Raw genomic sequence first — 25,748 nt, 5'->3', positions numbered from 1 at the left:
GGGGGTGGACTTTTAACAGCCTTCCTCCAGTATGACCCAGTAGGCTCCTGCTGGTCACTTTGTGATTGGCTGTGAACAGCTGAGTGTTTGTACCTGACTGAAGAGCACTTAGTAGGTTGTAGGAGTGCATTGCTGACTCCAACCAGTCCTCTGCTCAAGACTTTGCCCAGGGACTCTTGTTGGGTGACTGTTTTGGACTTGAAGGAGGCCTTTTCTGCACACCCTCGAGTTTTGAATCCCAAGTCGGCTTTTGAGTGGGAAGATGGAGATAAAGGAGTTAGACCATAGTACTGCTGGACAGCACTTCCTCGGGGACTTTCACGTTCACAATAACTTGGAGAAGCCCTGGCCAGACTTGGGGGACCTTGAACTAAACAGGGAGACTCTGCTTCAGGACGCGGACGATGCTCTGATCACCAGTGAGACAGAGGACACCTGAGACCAGGGTACAGGTTTGACTTCAGACTTCTTGACTGAACGAGGATGTAAGGTATCTAGGAAGAAGGCAGACTCTCAGCCCTCTATTAAATATTTGGGGTTTTGAACACAAGGACAGAGAGTTGCCCACTGACTGGAGCTGGAGGGTGGAGGTGGAGCTCTAACCAGGATTGCAGTTGCCACCAGAAGACACTGGGGGGTCCTAGGAGTGACCGGACTCTGCCACATCTGGACCTTTGGACTCACAGAAAACCCTTCTAGGGACGCTTTTAAAGGAGACAGGGGACCTCTAGGCTGGAATCTGGAAAATGAATATCTAGAAGACAGGCTCCATCCCTGCTGGACAGGCCCCCAGGAGAACTGGAATGGGAAATGGAAGCCACGTTGCAGGAGAACCTCGACCAACGTTGCCCAAACCCTGCTTCCAGCCCTGCCCCTGACACTGGCTGCTTCCAGAGCAGAACAGCCCTGACAGATCTCAGGTTGCTTTTCAGAAACTGCCGAGAGGGAAAAAAAAAAAAAAAAGCTGTGAGAAAGAAACCAAGGTGAGTGGGTGCGCTGCAGTGGTGGCTTTGTTCAAGTCAGACCCTTCAGAAGGCAATGCAATGACTTGCTAGGTTTTAAGGAGGATGTGTTCTTTTGGGAGTCCTTTGTTTCTAACCTCCTGGGCTTGGAAGGACTTCTGCTTTGGTATAAATAGAGAATGATGAGGATTTCTGCTACTTTGGTAAAGAGGGTAATCGCTCTGGCAATGGCTCTGTCTTATAAAACCTGTTTCTGTACCAGATCGTGGTGACCCCTTGAATGTGCTGGTCAACTTTCTGACCACAGCTAACTTCACTGACTTCAGATGTAACCTATCAACTGGTCTGATCACCTGTCCTTTCCTTTCCCTGGATAAAACCCCTAAACATCCTGAATGTTAGCCATGGCTGGCACTCTGGGTGCCCCTTGAGGGTGCGTCTTTGCAGTTTCAGTTCCCAGCCTTGGGTCTGCGGCTGCCTTGACAGTTAGTGCGCAGGAGGTGTGTGTTGTCGGGGTCAGTGTTAACGTAAGACCAGAACTACGAAAATACGCTCAGACAGGTGCTGAGCAGTTTGACTCTTCGAGCCCTTGTTGGGTCTACTCCCCTTACAGAGGGAAGTAGCCAGAGCTGTCCTCACCCCTCTCCCCCAGACTCAGGCATGATCACAAGATGGTGGGGGTACTGAACCCAGAGCCTGTGGGCTATACCCATTCTACCCGCTGTCCCTAATCAAGGCTGCACGGGCTTGCATGTCCTCCAAGCAGTTCAGAGCCTAATCAGTAAGCTGTTTATCTGAGTTGTCCTCAGTGTGGGCTGAGCTGGTTGAGATGGGATAGGACCACCAACCCCTCACCTGCATTTGCATATGCACTGGTGACCTTGTGAACACGCATCGGCCTGGAGCCCAGGCATGCCTGTGCACAAGGACGGTTAGGCACCTTTTTAATCCCAGTGCCCATGTGGCCCTGGTCACCACCCTGTCAGTTCCTCGGCCCTGTGCCTCCTGGGAGGCAGACCTGAGATGTGTTCTCCAGTCTCCTCGCATGGCTGCCTCAGCAGGAAGCCCCTTTGCTGGCCACCATCTTAGCCTCTTGGCTGGCTGTGCATCAGACAGAACAGACCTGGTCCACTAACAGGGATAGTAGTTCACTTGTAACATATTGTCTAGGAGGGGCCTGCATGCTCCACCCCCAGACAGCCACTTATGGGCAACCCAGTGCAGCTGGGCTCAGCATCCTCAGAGACCTGGCCTTGCCAGTCAGTCCTGAAGACCACGTAACTCGTTATCAGAAGTGGTCAATCTTCCAGTTCGGAACTTGGAGCCATCCCTCCTGGCTGGAGCGCTTCCTGAGTTGGGGCGGAAGGTCAGGGAGGCCCAGGGCAGCAGGAATTCTGTGTGACCAGGATCCAGGGGGTGTGGACAGACATCAGGAGTGCTTTTCCAGACTCAGCTGTCCAGAGACAGTGGGATCTGAACTTGAAGGATAAGGGCCGAGTCCCCCGACCGCTGTTGAGGGGCCAGGGGCTGAGGGGTGGCCCTGCACTGAGGGTGGGTGCTCCTCAGGGGACCCTGGGTCAGTGAGCAGACATCTCTCCCGGGCAGCTGCTGCCCACACAGGGGGCTTCCCATGGACGCAGGCGCCCTCTGCTCTGTGCTCTGCAGATGCTGTTTCTTACTGATCGCAGGTCCATGGCAAGCCTGCATTTGCTCACTCTGTCATATTTTAGTTACTCTTGGGGTGTTTCAGGCTTTCATTATTTGATTTGTAACCCGTGATCTTACTGTTCTGACTCGGAAAACCCAGGTGCTGCTTAGCATTTTTTTAGCAGTGAGGTATTACCGTGTGTGTACTGTTCAGACGTCAGTCTGTCCACATAACAGACCGAAGTGTGGTGTCAGCGAGCTTTATCTGCACTGGACTCCAGCCAGCTCACATGACTCATGTTGTGGGATCAAGTCCCGGTGACAGAAGTGAACCCCAGTCCTCTCCCAGGCCTGCCTGTCACTCACCTCGGGGGAGCCTGTGGAGTTCTGCAAGCAGCTCTGGGGAGTCCAGGGATACTGTGGGGCCCCCTGCACCGTGGAGAAGGGACAGTCTGGGCCAGTGTGACGGTGACAAGCGGGCTGGCGCAGAGGAGCGTCACAACCTCTCACGGACCAGACTCCAGTCAGGCTCCTCTGAGTGGCTCCTGGCAAGGTCCTGATTCCTCAGGCTTCAGGGTCTGTCTCTTTATTGTCCAATTTTAGCAAGATTCCCATTGAGTCAGATCAGCCAGAGCCCCCCAGGCTCAACATCTGACCAGACTGCTTGTGCCCCTCCTCCCGATGATGAGGGCTAATCCCCTCCCTGCCTGCCCTCAGCACAAATCCTGTATGGGGTTTAATGGGGTCTTTCTGCTACAGTCTGAGTGTGTATCTCCCCAAAACTGAAGTCGAATCCAAACACCCAGGGTGGTGGTGTTGGCCATTGTGGGGTGACGAGGTCATGAGGGTGGAGCCCCCCATGAAGGGGAGCCAAGTGCCCCCAGCCCTTCGGCCACTTGCAGACACAGGAGGTGGCACGGTGTGTGAACTGGGAAGGGGCCTCACCAGACATCGAGTCTGCAGGGTACTGATCCTGAACATCTGTCCTCCAGACCCTGAGGACTCAGCTCGTGGTCCTGCTGTTACAGGAGCTCGACAGACACCCCCACCCCTGCTCTTTCCTCTCACCAACTTCCTGTCAGTGACCCCACCCTGCTCCTGGCTGTCGCCCCCAGAGTGGGAGATGAGCCTGACCTTGCCCCCACGTCAGAATCCACAGCAGGAAGGAACCCCTCTTACCTGGGTCTTGTACTTCCTGACAAGCATTGGGGGTGGACGACGGGACCCAAGGATGGCGGGGCAGCGTCTGCACGTGTCTGCTCTCAGACCCGTGGCCCCTGACTTCACAGAGGAGAGTGTGGAGCTGAGATTTGCTGCGCTGTGTCCATGCTCATCTCCCTTTTCACGTGTAATGACTGTTAAAATATAGTAAACCTGTTACATTTTGACATACCATTTCCTGTCTTATGAGAACTGCTTTCCAAAACCAATTGTTCACTGATCATTCCTCTGCTTCAATCTGTTGATGTCTTCTACTGTATTGATTTCAGTTACATTAACTTCACCTTTGGTGGGTTTTTAATATTTTCTAGCTGTTTAAAACTTCTGTCTTCTTACTCAGTTGATGCATTCTTCTCCTTAGTTCTTCAGTCAGCTTTATGATCGTCATCCTCAGGTAGATTCCCTGTCTTCAGGTTACTTCTAAGAAGAAGAACTGATTTCTTAATTTGCAACATGTTCTTCTGTCTCCTCCCGTTGCCTGAATTGCTGCACTTTGTGTCTGTGATGTTTGGTTCAGTTTCCCGAACCTGGACAAGTGGCCCCTGTAGGAGACACCGAACAGAAGCACACTCCCCCCTTGTGAGCTCTGTGGTTCCCCCTGAGGGCTGCACAGGCCCTGTGCAGGGCATTCACAGGCTCTGGGTGAATGCTCTGGGTGGGCTGGGAGGCGTGGCTGGCCTGCCCACCCGTTTGGTTGCCAGGCCCTGCCTTGCACAGAGGCTTCTGGATTCTGGCTGGAGGGGGCGGTCCTGAGAGGGTGGCTGCAGAATTACAGGGGCCCCCAGGGCTGCAGGCTAGTGTTGGCTCACAGGTGAGGCGAGTGGGGGTCCAGGTAACCCCGGGGCTGTTCCCCACCCACCAGGTCCTGGAGCGAGTGCAGACCCACTGGCAGGAAGAGCCCGTCCTGGGGTCCGGCTGAGGGCCTCAGTTCGGTGGCAGGTGTCAGACTGCTGATGGGTGAAGTACAGGCATCCCGGAGCTTCTGTTGGCCTGCTGGTGAGTGGGCAGGGTCCTGTCTCAGCTGGCCGTAGTTGTCCTGGGGCTGGTGTCTGCCCACTGCTAGGTTAGGATGGCTTCAAGGCTAGAGCAGGGCTTGGTCTGGGGTCTCTGGCTGCAGGGCTCTGGGTGTCTATGGGCTAGGGACTGTGCACTGCATGTGGATGAGGCCAGGTCCTGGGGCCTGTGGTGGGCAGGGCCATGTCCAAGGTCATCTGTGGGCTTGGGGGGAGGGGGGAGCTTAAAGCAGCCTGTCTGGTGGGTGGGGCTGGTCCCTGCCCAGTTGGTTGTGGAGCCTGAGGATACCTGTCATGGTGCCCACAGGCTGTTGGATAGGGGCAGGGCTGAGTCCTGAGGCTGACCTGCTAGAGGGAGGATCCCACAGGGGTGCTGGCCGGCATGTGTCCTTGTGGTACTGTGAGATCCCAGATGTCTGCTGCCAGTGGCTATGAGCCCAGGACAGCCAGCCTCCTGGAGGTAAGCCCCACTGGACTTCAGAACCAAATTGTCTAGGGTCTTATATTCTTGTTACAAGACCCCATTCTCAGGAGCCTGATAGGGGACCCAGAACTCTTGCTCCTTGGGGAGAACCTCTGCAGTTGTAACTATTCTCCCATATGGGGGCTACCCACTCTGGGTTCAGTTCAGTTCAACCTCTCAGTCCTATCTGACTCTTTGCGATGCCATAGGCCTCCCTGTCCAACACCACCTCCCAGAACTTGCTCAAACTCATGCCCATCAAGTCGGTGATGCCATCCAAACATCTCATCCACTATCGTCCCCTTCTCCTCCTGCCTTCAGTCTTTTCCAGCATCAGGGTCTTTTCCAGTGAGTCAGTTCTTCACATCAGGTGGCCAAAGTATTGAAGTTTCAGCTTCAGCATCAGTTCTTCCAATGAATATTCAGGACTGATCTCCTTTAGGATGGACTGGTTCGATCTTGCAGTCCAAGGGACTCTCAAGAGTCTTCTCCAGCACCACTGTTCAAAAACATCAATTCTTTGGCACTCAGCTTTCTTTATAGTCCAACTCTCACATCCATACATGACCACTGAAAAACCATAGCTTTGACTAGACCGACCTTTGTTGGCGAAGTAATGTCTCTGCTTTTTAATATGCTGTGTAGATTGGTCATAGCTTTTCTTCCAAGGAGCAAGTGTCTTTTAATTTTCATGGTTGCAGTCACCATCTGCAGTGATTTTGGAGCCCCCAAAAATAAAATCTGCCACTGTTTCCATTGTTTCCCTATCTGCCATGATCTTCGTTTTTTGAATGTTGAGTTTTAAGCCAGCTTTTCTACTCTCCTCTTTCACTTTCATCAAAAGGCTCTTTAGATCTTCTTTGCTTTCTGCCATAAGGGTGGTGTCATCTGCATATGTGAGGTTATTGATACTTCTCCCGGCAATCTTGATTCTAGCTTGTGCTTCCTCCAGCCTGGCATTTCGCATGATGTACTCTGAAGCAGAAGTAGATGCTTTTCTGGAATTTTCTTGCTTTTCCTATGATCCAGCAGATGTTGGTAATTTGATCTCTGGTTCCACTGCCTTTTCTAAAACCAGCTTGAACATCTGAAAGTTCTTGGTTTATGTACTGTTGAAGCCTGGCTTGGAAAATGTTGAGCATTACTTTGCTAACATGTGAGACGCATGCAGTTGTGTAGTAGTTTGAACATTCTTTGGCATTGCCTTTGTTTGGGATTGGAATGAAAACTGACCTTTTCCGGTCCTGTGGCCACTGCTGAGTTTTCCAAATTTGCTGGCATGTTGGGGGCAGCACTTTCACAGCATCATCTTTTAGGATTTGAAATAGCTCAACTAGAATTCCGTCACCTCCACTAACTTTGTTCATAGTGATGCTTCCTAAGGCCCACGTGACTTCACATTCCAGGATGTCTGGCTCTAGGTGAGTGATCACACCATCATGGTTATCTGGTTCATGAAGATCTTTTTTGTATATTTCTTCTGTGTATTCTTGCCACCTCCTCTTAATATCTTCTGCTTCTGTTAGGCCTATACCATTTCTATCCTTTATTGTGCCCATCTTTGCATGAAATATTCCCTTGGTATCTCTAATTTTCTGAAGAGATCTTCTATTGTTTTCCTCTGTTTCTTTGCATTGATCACTTAGGAAGGCTTTCTTCTCTCTCCTTGATGTTCTTTGGGTTAGTGATACCATATAGTATTTGTCTTTCTCTGACTTGTTTCTCTAAGCGTAATATTCTCTAGATCCATACATGTTGCTGCAGATGGCATTATTTCATTTTATTTTAGTCTTTTTTCCCACTGTGTGTATGTACCATATCTTCTTTATCCATTCTTCTGTTAATGGACACTTAGGTGCCCTCCACATCTTGGCTATATTGTAAATAGTGCAGCTATGGATGATATCATGGTGCACATATGTTTTCAGATTAGTGTTTGTATGTGTTTTTTGTTTTTTTTTGTTTGTTTGTTTGTTTTCCCAAATGAGCCCAGGAGTAGAAGTGCTGGATCATGTGGTAGTTGCATTTTTGGCTTTTTAAGGAACCTCCATGCTGGTTTACATAGTGGCTACACCATTTTACATTCTCATGAAAAGAGTACAAGAATTCCCTATTCTCTGCATCTTCCCTAACATTTATTATTTGTATGCTTTTTGATGGTGGCCATTCTGACTGATTTGGGATAATACCTCATTGTAGTTTTGATTTGCATTTCTCCGTTAATTACCAATGCTGAGCCTCTCTGCATGTGCCTCTTTGCCATCTGTGTGTCTTCTTTGGAAAAAAAGTCTATTGGAGTTTTCTGCTCATTTTTTTGACTGGATTTTTTTTTTTTTTTGGTATGCAGTTGTACCAAAACTGTTGGTACATTTTAGATATTAACCTCTTGCTGATCATGCCATTTGCAAATAGTACTTTCCATTCAGCATTTTTTGTTGTTGTTGATGGCTTTTGCGCAAAAGCTTTTATGTGTAATTTAGTCTCATTTTTTAATTTGTCTTGTTTAATTTCTTTTGCATTAAGCGACTGAATCAAGAAATGGTGCCACCATTTATGTCAGAGGTTCCTATGTTCTTTATATGAGTTCTATGTTTTTATGTCTTACATTTAGATTTTAAAATAATTTTAATAATTTGAGTTTAGAATGTTCTGTTACTTCACATAGTAAAATAATCTTTTATATGTGGCCTTCCAGCTTTCCCAGAACCACTTGTTGAAGAGATGGTCTTTTCTCCATTGTATAGTCTTGCTTCCTTTGTAGATTAATTGACTGTAAGTATGTCGGTTTATTCTTGGGCTCTATACTCTGTGACATTGCTGTATGTCTATTTTCCTACCAGTAAAACACTGGTTTGATTACCCAGCTTCATAGTATAGACAGAAGTCTGGGAGTATCATACTTCCAGCTTTGCTCTCTTTTTTAAGATTGCTTTGGGAATTGGAGTGTTTTATAGCTCTCTGTCAGTTTTGGATTATTTCTAGTTCTGTGGATAATATTCTCATAGTTTGATAGGGATTGACTTAAATGTATAGATTGATTTAGGTATTAGGCCATTTTAATATTCTTCCAATCCAAGAGTGTGGGGTATCTTTCCATTTCTTTTAATCGTCTTCTATATCTTTTAACAATGCTTTATATTGTTCTTAGAATATAGTCTTTTCAGTGCCTTAGTTAAGTTTATTCATAGGGTTTTTTTCCTTAATGTGACTTTAAACGGGATTGGTGGTGGTGGTTTTCTTTTTAACTTTCTCATTCTGATATTTCATTATTAGTATATAGGAATGCAACCTATTTCTGAATATTAACAAGCTTGCTGAATTCATTAGTTCTCATAGTTTTTAGGTGGAGACTTTAGTGTTGCAGGAAGGGGGACCCCTTCCAGGGCCTGAAATTGGGCTCTTGTCTAACACTTGGAAATGAATGAGACACATATGCTGACAAAGCATGAGATTTTATTGGGAAAGGGCGCCCGGATGGAGAGCAGGAGGGTCAGGGAACCCAGGAGAACAGCTCTGTCACATGGCTCGCAGTCTCGGGGTTTTATGGTGATGGGATTAGTTTCTGGGTTGTCCTTAGCCAATCATTCTGACTCAGGGTCCTTCCTGGTGGTGCACGCCTTGTTCAGCCAAGATGGATGCCTGAGAGGATTCTGGGAAGTGGTCGGACATGTGGTGTCTCCTTTTGACCTTTCCCGAACTCTTCTGATTGGTGGTGGCTTATTAGTTCCCTGTTCCTTAGCAGGCCCTCCTGTCGTAAAACAACTCATGCAAATGGTTACTATGGTGCCTGGCCAGGGTGGACGGTTTCAGTCAGTGTGCTTCCCCTAACATTAGGATTCTTGATACAGTGTCATCTGGACATTTGCACCTCTGCTTCCAGCTGGATACCGTTTGTTTCTTACTGTATCTGATTTGCTCTATTATCCACAGGGCTTCTAATACTCTGTTGAATAGAGCTGGTGAGAGTAGGCATTCTTGTCTTGTTCCTGAATTTAGCAGAAAGGCTTTTAGCTTTTCATCATTGATTATTATGTTGGCTGTGGGTTTGCTTTAGTAACTTTTTATTTATGTTGAGACGTGTTCCCTCTATACCCACTTTGTTGAGAGGTTTTAGCCTAGATGGATGGTTAATTTTATCAAAAGCTATTCTGTTCTGCATCTATTGAAATGAAATTAGGTGTCAGTCTTTCTTTTTGTTAGTGTAGTTACCACACTGTGTTTTTGTTTTCGTTTTGCATATGTTGAACCATCCCCGCAACCCTAGAATGAATCCAGTTTGAAAGTGGTATTTGATCCTTTTTGTGGTGACGCAAGGGCTAAAGAGCAGATAAAACCAAGGAGTGTCTTGGAATACAGGAATGGAAAAACCAGACCCTTCTCATCCTACCCTCCCCCATGTTGTAACTATTAATGGATTCAGGTCCTCCTGAGCAGTATAACGTGTCTCCCCTCCTACCCCATGGAGAGAAGGTATTTGCCTTACTCTTCCCCATCCAGTACACATGCCTCATCCAATCAGCAAATGATCCGCAAGACCCCTATCCCATTCCTTGTACCCTGGGTATAAAAGTGTACTAAGGAGCCCTGATCAACGTCAGTTCTCCCTTGAGCTGGCCCGCTGTTCTAACAGCATCTCCCATTCTAACAAACTTTATTTCCCTCTCATTCTGTCTCATGTCTGGAAATTCTTTTCCAACCCACTCCCAGATCACGACATTTTTGGTGGCCCCTACGGGGAACTTGGGGTCTCTTCCCCCACTTCCTCGCCTCTCCTTTTTCATAGGGACCCTCTGCGAACAGGCAAGTGCTGTGGAAGCAACTGAGGAGCTCTGGCCAGGGTCACCCTCTGCTGTGTTTCAAAGGCCCCACTGCTCACTGAGCCCCAGTAGCTGCCGCCTGGTGGGGTCTCTCCTTTGTCTTCTCTCCACCCAAGGACTAGGCCAACCAATACTGTGTGGGCACGGGTCAGGCACTTAAAAGCCATCAGGGCACCTGCCACTGAAGACTCCCTTGTGAGGATGAGGGGGACACGGAATGGATCAGGCCACAAGGGCATCCCCCCCCGCCCCCCGCCGCCCCAGCAAGACAGCTTCTGTGCATGTGTCAGGCACTTAGTGAAAGAAAGTGAAAGTGAAGGCGCTCAGTTGTGTCCGACTCTTTGCAACCCCATGGACTGTAGCCTACCAGGCTCCTCTGCCCATGGAATTTTCCAGGCAGGAGTACTGGAGTGGGTTGCCATTTCCTTCTCCAGGGGATCTTTCCAACCCAAGGATTTAACCCAGTCAGGTCTCCTGCGTTGTAGGCAGACACTCTTCCATCTGAGCCACCTGGGAAACCCAGGCACATAGTGGTTAAAGCAAAACAGAGACCATTGTCCCCTGGCCACCGCCTCCCCAATAGGATTTTAAGGCGGATTCCTCAGCCTTCTTCCCTGTCACTTTCACTTCTTTCCCTTTTGCTCCAGATTGATATACATGAGCCTAGGTGTTGCCTCTGAGCCATCCCAAGAGTGCCTTCCTTGTTTCAGGGAATCACCAAACAGTGAGTCACCCGGTTGCTCCCAGGAATCTCTGTCTTTCTCTGCCCAGGTAAGATGGTGCCTTAGCTGCACGGTTCTCGGGGGTCACCTCACTGTCCGGTGTGACTGTTGAGATGGTGGAGATTTTGTGCCTCAGTTGCAGGGAGATGTCACTGAGACAAATGGAATTCCTTTCTGCCAGTCGGTGACTCTCAGTACCCCATTCTACGGCATATAGGCTAAGGATGGGTTCTGATACATCTCGGGAGCCTCTCTCAGGCTCACCCCTTGGCTGCATTCTTAGGAACTGGAAAAATTTGACCCTGCAAAAGGCCTGGCCCCAGTTCAAACTAGGGACAAAAAAAAAAAAAAAATCCTCTGAACAGCACACTAGCTTTTGCCAAAAGCAGGAAAAGGACTCAGAATTTCCTCACGTTCAGTCCTTATTATTATTTATAATAATATTAATTAGTTAAATATTATTATATATTCATGGGGTTCTCAAGGCAAGAATACTGAAGTGGTTTGCCATTCCCTTCTCCAGCATATTAAAAAGCAGAGACATTACTTTGCCAACAAAGGTCTGTCTAGTCAAAGCTATGGTTTTTCAGTAGTCATGTATGGATGTGAGAGTTGGACTGTAAAGAAAGCTGAGTGCCAAAGAATTGATGTTTTTGAACCATGGTGTTGGAGAAGACTCTTGAGAGTCCCTTGGACTGCAAGGAGATCCAACCAGTCCATCCTAAAGGAGATCAGTCCTGGGTGTTCATTGGAAGGACTGATGCTGAAGCTGAAACTTCAATACTTTGGCCACCTCATGCGAAGAGTTGACTCACTGGAAAAGACCCTGATGCTGGGAAAGATTGAAGGCAGGAGGAGAAGGGGATGACAGCAGATGAGATGGTTGGATGGCATCACCGACTCAATGGACATGAGTTTGAGTAAACTCCAGGAGTTGGTGATGGACAGGGAAGTCTGGCATGCTGCAGTCCACAGGGTCACAAAGAGTCAGACCTGACTGAGTGACTGAACTGAATTTAACTGAAATATTGTTATATTGTTATATCGTTACAAGTTTGTCAGCAAGGAAAGTACCTGGAGTGAAGAAACTCCAAAAAACAAAAAAAAAAAAGGTAAATGAGATATGAGCTTTTGGATAAACTCTATTACGAATAATTATACTTTAAAAATGTCTGTCTAAACAGTCTCTCTAGATTTTGGTAACCTGAATTTCTAGGGTTGTGCTAAACTAAGTGATGGAAGTTTATTGAATAGCTAGATCATTTCCAAATAAAATAAGATTCTGAAACATTCATTACTGAACACTAACTTCCTCTTACAGAGAAACTAGTGATTTTGGACTATTAACGAATAATGTTCGATGCCATGCTGAGATGCTCTCTAGAATTTTTTTTTTAGAAACTATCAGTGGTATTTATGTTCATCAATCTACAGAATGCTAATGTAAAGGTCAATTCTTAGTTGCTTAAAGAAAGTAGGATGTGTGTTTTCAGTAAAGAAGGTATAAGGAATGAAATTACATTTTATGAAGGGAAAAAGAAGTAGGTCTGACTTACAGGCGGCTGTTTCAGGATGGGAGAACAAAGGAATGGGTACAAAAAGTGATACGAATGTTTTAGGGAAAGTGGACCTCAAGGGAAGAGTTTTGTGCATAAATACAGGTTTTCTTGAGATGTTGAACTGCGTTTGATAATGGATTTTAAGTTTCTTTACCTCTGAAGTGATCTGTTCTATGTTTACCTTTGAAATCTTTTGTTAACTTTGGCTTAGTGAGTAACTGTTGTTTCACAGTTACTTATATGATCCTATCTGACTGTTATAAACCCTTTTGATATTTATTGAAAATACTTCCTAAATCATTTGACTTCTAGCTAACTTTGGGATGCTTCAGAGGGCCCCTGAAACATCCCAAAGAGAGATATCAGACTACCTGAGTTCATTTGACATGTTAAATTACATGGGAAGTATTGTTGGAGGAGTGATGAATCTTCTCAGGTTATATTGTATGGTTGATGTTACTAATATAGATAATCCTAGAAATTATGTGAATTCATGAAAATCTGATATGTCCTGGTAAAATGTCAGTTACAATCCTAGTTATCATGTTAAAGTGTTAAAAGTCACAGTGATGTCCAGGTTCCTTTGTCAATCACAATTTAATCAAATTTTAAACATGCCTTCTATGGTTTCACTCTGATGACTTTGCAAGAATACTGCTACTTCAAAATTTATGGAAAAGATTTTTCTAAGATTAACTGATAAACCAATTTTGTTTGTTATCTGGTAAGCTGGTACCAGACTGGGATTTAGTCTGTCTCTATGTTAAGAGAACAAATGCAGAATGCAGCTTTCCATAACAGATTGTTAATTTCTTTGCCTTATAAGTGATTTATATTTGTTTTTAAAATATTTTGTTACTTTGGTAAAGAAGCATTATTTAAGATTATGGTACATGTAGACAAAGCTCATTTTGCTTCTACAAAAAATAAGCCCTTGTGCTATCCTGATGTCCTTAAAACATGGCAACAGTCTACTCCTAAATTGAGGAATTAAAAAGGGGTGAACAATAGCTGCAAATAAAAAAGCCAGGGCTATGGGAAATCCAAGATGGCTGCTTGGATTTTCCCGGCTCCTTGACAAACCTCATTTTTATTTGATGGATTAAAGCCTTCCCTGGATACAAGATTAATTCCCTCACAATGACAAAAAATTATATTTCACTTAATATTAACTTCTGCTGCTACTACTGCTAAGTTGCTTCAGTCGTGTCCGACTCTGTGTGACCCCATAGATGGCAGCCCACCAGGCTCCACCGTCCCTGGGATTCTCCAGGCAAGAACACTGGAGTGGTTTGCCATTTCCTTCCCCAATGCATGAAAGTGAAAAGTGAAAGTAAAGTCGCTCAGTCGTGTCCGACTCTTCATGACCTCATGGACTTCAGCCTACCAGGCTCCTCCATCCATGGGATTTTCCAGGCAAGAGTGCTGGAGTGGGTTGCTATTGCTTTCTCTGATATTAAGTTCTAGTTTTGTTAATTAAGGTCTTTGTTTACTAAGACTCACTTCTGAGGCAGTTCCTTGTTGTTATGTTATATTGCTAAAAGATTTAATTAATAAGTTATTAAAAAGGACACTATAAGTTTGTTTCTAAAGCTTATCTCAATAACCAATCTTTGGATCAAGGTCAGATGTTCCATGAGGTACAACCAGGAGATTAATACCTGACTATAATCATTTAACTAAGTCAGATGACCTGGGGGTATACCGGACTATACCTAATGAAAGTCCTTGACTTAAATTCTTGCTTGTAACCTTACTAATAACTGCTGGTTATATTATTTGCTATGTCGCTTCTTTCAGAAGATTGCTTCTTACATTACTAAATGTGTGACTGAGCCTGTGATAAAACGCTGATATGCAGTTCTATATGACATCAGTGATTGTAATAATGTAACTCTAGATATGGGAAGAAGCAATAAGAGGGAACATTTTCCTGGACCAAAAGGCTGGTAAGACAGGTATGGTCCAGAGACTTTTGCTACAGGAAAGGTCAGGTCCAATAAACCACACTGAGTGGCCTATCAATGACCTCTTCCCTAGACCTGGGAATGAGCCTTCCCAGCACCGCGGGACAAAATGGCCATGAAATGCCCCCAAAGCGTGGTCAACTATGTGGCTATGAAGGGACCCTGCTGACTGGAAGTTGGCACTTGCCAGCTGCCTCTGCAAAGATTACATCATGACCACTGCAAGCTGCTGACCTTCAACACCCCCGGAAGGAGTTCAGGGTGGAGATCAGAAATAAGGCACTCTGTGCTCACTGGTCATAGCAAACACCCTCTTCCAACAGCACAAGAAAAGACTCTGCACGTGGACATCACCAGATGGTCAACACTGATTTCAGACTGATTATATTCTTTGCAGCCAAAGATGGAGAAGCTCTATAAAGCCAGCAAAAACAAGACCAGGAGCTGACTGTGGCTTGGATCATGAACTCCTTATTGCCAAATTCAGACTGAAATTGAAGAAAGTAGGGATAACCACTAGACCATTCAAGTATGACCTAAGTCAAATCCCTTATGATTATACAGTGAAAGTGAGAAATAGATTTAAAGGACTAGATCTGATAGACAGAGTGCCTGATGAACTATGGACAGAGGTTTGTGACACTGTATAGGAGACAGGGAACAAGACCATCCCCAAGAAAAAGAAATTCAAAAAAGCAAAATGGCTTTCTGAGGAGGCCTTACAAATACCTGTGAAAAGAAGAGAAGCCAAACGCACAGGAGAAAAAAATATATATACCCATTTGAATGCAGAGTTCCAAAGAATAGCAAGGAGAGATAAGAAAACCTTCCTCAGTGATCAATGCAAAGAAATAGAGGAAAACAATAAAATGGGAAAGATAGAGATCTCTTCAAGAAAATCAGAGATATCAAGGGAACATTTCATGCAAAGATGGGCTCAATAAAGGACAGAAATGGTAGGGACCTAACAGAAGCAGAAGAGATTAAGAAGAGGTGGCAAGAATACACAGAAGAACTGTACAAAAAAGATCTTCACGACCCAGATAATCACGATGGTGTGATCACTTACCTAGAGCCAGACATCCTGGAATGTGAAGTCAAGTGGGCCTTAGGAAGCATCACTATGAACAAAACTAGTGGAGGTGATGGAATTCCAGTTGAGCTATTTCAAATCCTAAAAGATGATGCTGTGAAAGTGCTGCCCCCAATATGCCAGCAAATTTGGAAACCTCAGCAGTTGCCACAGGACTGGAAAAGGTCAGTTTTCATTCCAATCCCAAACAAAGGCAATGCCAAAGAATGCTCAAACTACCGCACAATTGCACTCATCTCACATGCTAGCAAAGTAATGCTCAAAATTCTCCAAGCCGGGCTTCAACAATACATGAACCGTAAACTTGCAGATGTTCAAGCTGGTTTTAGAAAAGGCAGTGGAACAAGAGATCAAATTGCCAGCATTCATTGGATCATCGCAAAGGCAAGAGCATTCCAGAAAAACATCTATTTCTTCTTTATTGACTATGCCAAAGCCTTTGGCTATGCGGATCACAATAAACTGTGGAAAATTCTGAAAGAAATGGGAATACCAGACCACTTAACCTGCCTCTTGAGAAAACTGTATGCAGGTCAAGAAGCAACAGTTAGAACTGGATATGGAACAACAGACTGGTTCCACATTGGGAAAGGAGTACATCAAGGCTGTATATTGTCACCCTGCTTATTTAACTTATATGCAGAGTACATCATGAGAAATGCACAAGCACAAGCTAGAGTCAAGAGTACTGGGAGAAATATCAATAACCTCAGATATGCAGATGACACCACCCTTATGGCAGAAAGTGAAGAAGAACTAAAGAGCCTCTTGATGAAAGTGAAAAAGGAGAGTGAAAAAGTTGGCTTAAAGCTCAACATTCAGAAAACAATGATCATGGCATCCATTCCCATCACTTCATGGCAAATAGATGGAGAAACAGTGGAAACAGTGGCAGACTTTATTTTGGGGGGCTTCAAAATCACTGCAGATGTTGATTGCAGTCATGAAGTTAAAAGATGCTTACTCCTTGGAAGAAAAGTTATGACCAACCTAGACAGCATATTAAAAAGCAGAGACATTACTTTGCCAACAAAGTTCCATCTAGTCAAAGTTATGGTTTTTCCAGTAGTCATGTATGGATGTCAGAGTTGAACTATAAAGAAAGCTGAGTGCTGAAGAATTGATGCTTTTGAACTGTGGTGTTGGAGAAGACTCTTGAGAGTCCCTTGGAATGCAGGGAGATCCAACTAGTCCATCCTAAAGGAAATCAGTCCTGAATACATTGGCAGGACTGATTTTGAAGCTGAAACTCTAATACTTTGGCCACCTGATTTGAAGGGCTGATTTGAAAAGACCCTGACTGCTGGAAAAGATTGAAGGCAGGAGGAGAAGGGGATGACAGAGGATGAGGTGGCTGGATGGCATCACCGACTCAATGGACATGAGTTTGAATAAACTCCGGGAGTTGGTGATGGACAGGGAGACCTGGCATGCTGCAGTCTGTGGGGTTGCAAAGAGTCAGACACGGCTGAGTGACTAAACTGAATTGAACTGTGCTCTGGGAAAAACCCAGAAGAACTGGTCTTCAGATAGTCAGATGTTTTCGGGTAAAGATTTTATGAGCCCCAATTCTTGCATCTTCTCATACCTAGAGAAACACTAACATCATGAACCAGTGTCTGATCCTGGTTCTCCTGGCTAGCCCCTGAGGAGCTTTTCTACTTCTATTAACCTCTGGGCCACGGACCTTTAACTTTCTTGTTAAGTTTGTTTCTTCTAGAATACAACAAATCTCCAAGTGGTAGTACAACAAGAATATTCCGACCGATACCAGACGATGCTGAAACAAGTCACCTTATCATTCCATGGACTCTCATCTCCCTCCGTAAATGCACTCTAACAGAAAGCAGGCAAAGGGAACCCAGGGCCCCACAATGCCCCTGTTATAGCCTGAAAAGTCAGAGTGGTCATCACCCCTTTTCCTTTGATACTGGGTCCCCAAATGCCTGAGACGGGAAATAAGTAGATAGTTAGACATGAGCAGGGTATCAACAAGGGCCAAAGAATTGGCCCTAAAGTTAAAGAGGGAGTATTGTGGTGACCCAAGGACAAAAACCAAGCAGATAAAACCAAGGAGGATCTTGGAATGCAGGAACAGAAAAACCAGACTCTTATCGTCCTTCCCTCCCCCATATTATAGCTATTAACGGATTTCAGGTCCTCCTGAGCAGTATAACCTGTCTCCCCTCCTACCCCACAAGGAGAAGGTCTTTGCTTTACTCTTCCCCACACAGTATACATACATGCCTCATCCAATCAGCAGATGACCTCAAGACCCCTATCCCATTCCTTGTACCCTGGGTATAAAAGTGTACTAAGGAGCCCTGTTCAACATCAGTTCTCATTTGAGCTGGCATCTCCCGTCATGCCAGATTCTAACAGCATCTCCCATTCTAATAAACTTTATTTCCCTCTCATGTCTGGAAATTCTTTTCCAACCTGCGCCTGGACCATGACACTATTTGTGTATTATTGGATTTGGTTTGCTAATATTTTGTTGAGGATTTTTGCATGTATGTTTGTCAGAGGTGTTGGCCTGTAATTTTCTTATTTTGTTGTGTATTTGTCTGGTTTTGGTGTCAGGATGATGGTGGCTTCATGAAATGACTTTGGGAGTATTCCCTCTTTAGTTACTTGGAAGAGTTTCAGAAGGATAGATAGAAATCCTTGTGTGCCTGGTAAAATTCCCCTGTGAACTAGACTGGGTTAGACTTTTCTTTGCTGAGAGTTTTTTGTTTTGTTTTTTTAATTACAGATTGAGATACTCTTCTGGTGGTCAGATCAATGTCTAATTCTGCTTGACTCAGTCTTTACAATCTGTAGGTTTCTAGAAATTTTTTCATTTTCTAAGTTGTCCAATTTGTTGACCTGTTCAAAGAATATGATTTTTTTTTTCCAGATTTTCATGGTACCTGTTACGTATCCTTTCATTTCTCATTTTATTTGGCTCCTTTCTCTTTTTTGTGAATCTGGGTAAAAACTGATAATTTTAACTTTTAAAATAGTGCGTGGTTTCTTTGATCTCTTATTTTCTCTGTGATCTTCATTTCCTTCTGTTCATGTTGTGCTGTTTTTTCTTTTGCTAATTCTTTTATTTGGTAGGTTAAGTTGTTCGAGTTTTTTTTTTTTTTTTTTTTTTCATTTCTTGAAGGTCTATATTGCTATGAATTTCTGTCTTAGAACTAATTTGGCAGAGTCCAGTAAATTATACAGAGTTGTGTTTTCATTTTCATTTGTCTGAGGTATTACAGTTCTGTTTTGATCTCACTGTTGACACATTGATTCTGTTCGGAAGCATGTTTAGTCTCCAGATGTTTGTTGTTTTCCAGTGTGTTTCTTCAGTTGATGTAACAGTCAGAAAAATGCTTAACATAAGTTCATCTCCTTATATTTGTTGAGGCTTATTTCTTGACATAGTAGATGATCTGTCCTAGAAAATATTCCATGTGCACTTAAAAACACCTGAAATTCTGCTTTGTTAGATGGTATGACCTGTGGATATCAAGTAAGTCCAACTGATATATTGTATCATTTAAGACTATGATTGACTTAATTTTTTTTACTATCTTATCTGGTTTTTTTTAATGTCACTGGCCTGTTAGGCTCCTCCTGTTATCAATCTCTGTCTTCATGTCTATTAATATTTGCTTTATGTATGTTGTTGATGTTTAGTTTCTAAGTGTGCCTGACTCTTTGCAACCCCATGGACTGTAGCCTGCTGGGCTCCTCTGTCCATGGGATTTCCCAGGCAAGAATACTGGAATGGGTTGCCATTTCCTTCTCCAGGGGATCTTCTCAACTCAGGGACTGAACCGACATCTCCTGCATTGGCAGACAGATTCTTTAGCACCTAGCCACTAGGGAAGCCCTTTCATATATGTTAGGTGATCTTATATTAGATGTGTCTATGTTAACAAACGTTCTCTTCTTGCACTGATCCTTCAACCATTATATGATGCTCTTTTCCCCTTTTTTCCCTTTGATTTAAAGTCTGTTTTGTCTGATAGGAGTATTGCTACTCCTGCTTTCTTGCATGAAATCTTTTTCTATCTTCTAAGTTTCTGTCTCTGTGTATCTTTCACCATGAAATGAGTCTCTTATAGGCAGCCTATTGAAGGGTCTTGTTTTTTTAATTCAGTCAGACACCCTATGTCTTTTTGCTTTTCAAAACTATTTTTAGCCACTAAAGAGCATATACTTATTTACTGACAGTAATTCAGTGTACATAAAATGACTAAATTCCACAACTCTTGCTAGTTGTAAGTAACAGCAGAATGTGTTGAATAATGTTGATTCCAATTGTGAATGTGTTGATGCGTATTTTAAATAGGGTTGGCTTACCTGTAAATAAAATATTGCTACTGAAGGTAAAAGAACATTATTAACCCAGGCTTCCTGCATTTCAGGTGGATTCTTTACCATCTGAGTCACCAGGGAAGCCCAAAGAATATAAAACAGTATCAAAGTTTGGGCTTCCCAGGTGGTGCTAGTGGTAAGGAACCCACCTGCCAATTCAGGAGACCTAAGAGATATGGGTCTGATCCCTGGGTCGGGAAGATCCCCTGGAGAAGGGAATGGCAACCCATTTCAGTATTCTTGGCTGGAGAATCCCATGGACGGAGGAGCCTGGTGGGCTACAGTCCATAGGGTCACAAAGAGTTGGACATGACTGAAGCGATTTAACACACAATATCAAAGTTAAAACATATAATTATTTGGGTATTTGGGGGCAGTTTTTCTTTTTAATTTAATTTTTTTATATTCAGATATAGTTTATTATCAATGTTATATTAGTTTAGGTATACAGCAAAGCAGTTCAGGTATACATCTACATATATCCATCTTTTTCAGATTTGTTCCTCATATAGATAATTACAGAATATTGAGTTGAGTTCCCTGTGCTATACAGTAAGTCCTTGTTGATTATCTCTTTCATATACAGTAGTATATGTGTATGTTAATCTCAAACTCCTAATTTATCCCTCCCCTGCGTGCCTTGCCCATTTGGGAACCACTAGTTTGTTTCCAAAAATCTGTGGAAAATCCCATGGGCAGAGGAGCCTGACGGGTTACAGTCCATGGGGTTGCAAAGAGTCAGACACAACTTAGCAACTATACAACAAAAACAATTACAACCTTATTTACTCCTAAATGATATTTTTAGAGGAAGTAAGAAGCTATATTTCAGTTAATTTTCTAAACATACAGTGGATTTTGACAACAATTAATTATTCATTTAAGTGGGCAGTAAATTTTCTAGTTGCCATTGGACAAAAATCAAAGCATATTTCAAAATACACATTAATCTGTGTTTAAAGGACTGCCCTTTTAAGGAAATTTAACATTTTATTTATCTTAACAGTATGTCAGAAGTGTTTATTTTAAAGCTGTGATTTCTAAATATTTATACATAATTACATACACACATATATGCAGAGAAGGAGATTAGATAGTTAATAAATAGATGATAGATGATAAATAGAGACAGAGGCAGAGACAGAGGCATAGATAATAAAGATGATAGGTGATAAATAGATCAGAGACAGAGGCAGAGACAGAGGAGGAGGAGAGAGCGAGGGCGGGGTTGGGGGACAGGAAGAGAGGGAGCTGGCAGCCCCAAGGCTTGGCTGTGCTGTAAGCTGCAGAGGGCAGTACCTCAGTGATCTGTAAAGCTCCTGTATTCTCAATTTTAAGTAGTAAACTCACTTTATAGCTGTTTCCAACTCTTCTGCTGTATTTCCTTAGACACACATTTTTAGGCTACAATGGACTTACTAATGAACTAAATCACATTTCAGCTCACACCTGCCACCAGCCTGAAACACGCCAGCCCATGTACACGTTGAGAGCCATCGACCTCCCCCCCACCCCCCCGCTTTGACTACACCCTTCTGTCAGTGGGGAATCCCCAGACACACCTTCTGTCCTCAGAATATCCCAGGAATGCTCTTATGTCAGTGGGAAATCCCCTGAAAACAGGCTTCTGACCACGGAAGGACCCGGGAATCCCCTATTGCCAGTGAGAATCCCCCAGACATGACTTACTGCCCTCATTAACCCTGAGAAATCCCCTTGTATCAGTGGGGTATCCCATGGACATCACTTTCTGTCCTCAGAATATCCCGGGAAATCCCATATTGTCAGTAGGGAATTTCCCAGACACCATATTCTGTCCTCAGACTATCCCAGGAAACCCACTTCTGTCATTGGGGAATCCCCTGCACACCAACTACTGTCCTCAGAATATCCCGGGAAACCCCCTTCTGTCAGTGGGAAATCCCCAGAAAACCACCTTCTGTCCTCAGAATATCCCGGGAAACCCCCTTCTGTCAGTGGGAAATCCCCGGAAAACCACCTTCTGTCCTCAGAATAACCAGGGAAACCCCCTTCTGTCAGTGGCGAATCCCCTGAACACCACCTACTGTCCTCAGAATACCCCAGGAACTGCACTTCTGTCTCTGGGAAATCCCCCGGAAACCACATTCTATCCTCAGAATATGCCGGGAAACCCCCTTCTTATCAGTGCGAAATCCCCAGAAACCCCCTTCTGTCAGTGGGGATTCCCATGGACATCACCATCTGTCCTCAGAATATCCAGCAAAACCTCCTTCTGTCAAAGTGGAATCCTGCAGACATGAGCTTCTGTCCTCAGACTATCCCAGGAACACCCTTCTGTCAGTGGGAAATCCCCTAGACACCATCTTCTGACCACAGAATATCCTGGGAATCCCCTTCTGCCAGTGGGGATACCCAGACACGACATTCTGGAAACATTTCCAACATACACCGGAAACCCCCTTCTGTCACTGGCCAATCCTCCGGAAACCATCTTCTGTCCTCAGAATATCCTGGGAAATCCCCGTCTGTCAGTGGGGGATCCCCCGGACACCACCTTCGGTCCGCAGAATATCCCAGGAAACCCCCTTCTCTCAGTGGGGAATCACCTGGACATCACCTTCTGTCCTGAAAATATCCAAGGAAACCCCTTCTGTTGATGGAGAATCCCGGGGAAACCACCTTCTGCCCTCAGAATGTCCCAGGAAACCCCTTCTATCAGTGGGGAGTCGTCTGGACACCATCTTCTCTGCTCAGATTCCCAAAGATATCCTTTCTGTCAGTGGGGAATCCCCCAGACACCACCTTCTGTCCTCAGAATATCCCCAGAAACCCCGTTCTGTCAGTGAGGAATCCCCTGGACAACACCTTCTGTCCTCAGAATATCACAGGAAATCAACCATTCTGTCAGTAGGGAATTCCCTGGACACCACATTCTGTCCTCAGAATATCCCGGGAAACACCCTTCTGTCAGTGGGGAATCCTCTGGACACCAACTTCTGTCCTCAGAATATCCCGGGAAACCCCCTTCTGCCAGTGGGAAATCCCCTGGAAACCACCTTCTGCCCTCAGTAACCCTGGAAAATCCTTTCTGTCAGTGGGGAATCCCCTGCAAACCACCTTCTCTGCTCAGAATATTCCAGGAAACCCCCTTCTGTCAGTGGGGAACCCTCTGGACACCTCCATCTGCTGGTCGGGTATCCATCGGAAACCCCTTTGTCTGTAAGGAATCCCTGGAAACATTCTTTCATGGGGAATATCCCCAAAACCCCCTTGTACTCCTCAGGAATCCCCAGGAATCCTTATTCTGACCCTCAGGAATAGCCCGGAATAGCCCTTCTTACACTCAGAATCCTCTGTAAATCCCTTTCTATTGGTGAGCAATCTCCCAGAAACCACCTTATATCTGGTGGGAATCCCTGGTAACCCTCTTCTGCCTCTCAGGAGTCCCCGTAAACCCCTTTCTCTCTGTCAGGATTTCCTTGGAGTCCTCTGACTCTGTTAGAATTCCCCGGAAACAACCCTCTATGTGTCTGAATGCCCTCAGAAATCTCTCTGTCGAATTCACATTAGGAGTTAAGATACTTACGTTTCTCTTGGCCCTTTCTCACAGAAATAGTTGAACACATACTTTTAGAAAGTGATAATTTGTAGTTTGATACAGAACTATGAAAGCGAAGAGATTATGAGTTAAATCTAAGTTGATTTAAATGTTTTGCAGGGGAAATATTTTGATGTTGTTCACTATTACCTCATGAGTTCATTGATCGGGGTGGGGACTTGGAAAACTAAGAGGGATTATCGTTCTTTTATAGTATATTTGTAAATTACCTTTCCCTTACGGGCAGGAGATCCCACAAAGGATTAAGAAAGGATATATACACCCTCCTTAGAAGGCTCTCTGTTGTAACACATTGAATTCACAAGTTAAGTCCAAACTGATTTCCACTAAGAAACTCAGATTTCCCTCAAAAGCAAAGGATATTCTACTGTCAGGGAATGTTTGACGGGAGGATTCCTAAGTGCTGTCTCTCATGAGTCCTTTGTCCCTTTTCAAGTGGAACAGCACGCTGCTCCCAGGGACTGAGGTCATTGTGTGAGGCAGGCTTGGGTCTCCTTTAGTAAACATTCTCTTTAGGACAAAACTGCTTAGTCTCGTTCCCCTTTCTTGAGATATGGATTGTATCCTGACCTTGTGACTAACATTACCCCTTATTCCCTTGGTAACGGTTTCTGTACTTTTGGTTTTCTGATCTCTATCATTCCCGAAAGAAGTTTCTTGTACCACAGCCTATATATACTCATAGAGAAATCATTAAAGCACCTTTGCTCCATCAGAGCTTAGGTCCCTGGGTCTTTTTTTTGTCTTTCTCTCTCTTTCTCTCTTTTACTTTCTTATCATCAACTCCGTACCACCAGGTTCCAGTCCATTAAAGGACCCCAACATTCTACTGTGAATGTATGGGTTTAAAGTGGGGATGTATAAGATATTCCTATTTTGTGCATTCAAGAAATCTGGAGAAATAAACATTGCTTCAGTTTGACATTTTTTCAAACTTATTAAAAATGTTTTTTGAAAGTGGTAATTTGTGTCTTTTTACTTGTAGGTAAAGGAATGAGAGAAGTTTATGAAACAGTTGCTAAAACTCCAGGTTTGTATACCAGAACAGTTACAGATTTAAATCAAATAAGGTGATCTGTTCTCTACTATGCTCTGTGCAACCAAATAAACAAATTTCTGATTGCTTTACCCCATGAAAAAGTTAATGTTTCAGTTATTTAAAACACCAAGCCCACACATGTTCCTCTTTCTCTTATAACTGTGTTTTAGTAATGGAATAAGAATGCTTTACTTAAAATGAAAACCTCTATTGTTGTCCTACGCTGTTTTATTAAAAGGAGCCTTGGAAACTTTGCAGGCAGAAGTGGACATCAGATGTTGACCCAGAATGTGGTATACTGGAGAGCCTGTAATCAGGGTTGTGTGTCTTTTCCTCCACACGAGGAAGCTACAGTAAACAACATATCATGACAGCATCAGCTGTGCATTCCAGCCATTCAAATGTGGGGCTATAGCCTTCTCCAAATGTCTCAAGCATCAGACACCCTCTGCCTCAAATACATTAATTCTCATTTTCTGTTCTGTGTGATACCTTGCTTAATGCACGCTGTAGCAAATGGGAAAGGTGCAGGTTTATTTCCTAATGAAGATGCTCATTACTCCAAATCACCTGGCCTGTTGTATCTGTTATAAATTTACAGAATATTTAAACAGGACAGTGTGTCCCCAAATTATAATGTAAGCCAAACTTTAAAAAAATAGAATGGAAAACACTTAGATAAGTTGTGTTTTCTGGTGTTTTCTTTATTCACGTGTTCACACTGGTTTCTTAGACATAAACTTTGTTCCAGGATCAAATGCATAGAGAGTTTATGAAATGATATAGTTCAGTCACAGTTGCTGGGCTTTGCATTTAATTCTTAGATGAGGCAAAAAGTTCCAACATGGTTAAAGGAATTCATGAATTGTACATCATGAAGTACGTACTTTAAAATTTTTAAATTAAGACCTACCATAAACTTTTTTCTGGACTATTCTATGTAAATGTTATTTAAAAATCAAACACAGAAATCAGTGCTCTATCCAGGCAAGGCTTTCTTCAATGGAAGGAAATACAATGGGTGGTGGTGGTGGTGTGTTTGTTTTGTTTTCTTTGCTCCTTTTGTCGTGGGCAGTGCAAAGTCTGCAGGCTCTTTTTTTAAATTCATTTTTAACTGAAGGATAATTGCTTTACAATAATGCATTGGTTTCTACCAAATATCAATACGAATCAGCCGCAGAGCTGCAGACTCTGCCTCAGTGTGCCCATCCTCTCTGAAGGGAAGCACTGATGAAATGGGCTTCTGTGTTTAGGGGCAGTCTCGCACCTCCACTGTGGTGGTTACCTT

The 25,748-nt window shown here is 44.0% G+C and overlaps 1 long non-coding RNA gene across 1 annotated transcript in view; it reads left to right on the top strand.

Moving 5' to 3' along the window:
* Window positions 1-25,748, top strand: part of LOC122705194 — a 64,530-nt gene that overhangs the window by 5,010 nt on the left and 33,772 nt on the right. The window contains exon 2 of the long non-coding RNA XR_006344055.1: window positions 24,407-24,451. This is a non-coding gene — a long non-coding RNA (uncharacterized LOC122705194). The remainder of the gene's footprint in view (window positions 1-24,406; window positions 24,452-25,748) is intronic.

This window comes from Cervus elaphus, chromosome 12 (assembly GCF_910594005.1).
Source record: "Cervus elaphus chromosome 12, mCerEla1.1, whole genome shotgun sequence".
Lineage (NCBI taxonomy): Eukaryota > Metazoa > Chordata > Mammalia > Artiodactyla > Cervidae > Cervus > Cervus elaphus.
This window is presented reverse-complemented; position numbering and strand designations above follow the sequence as displayed.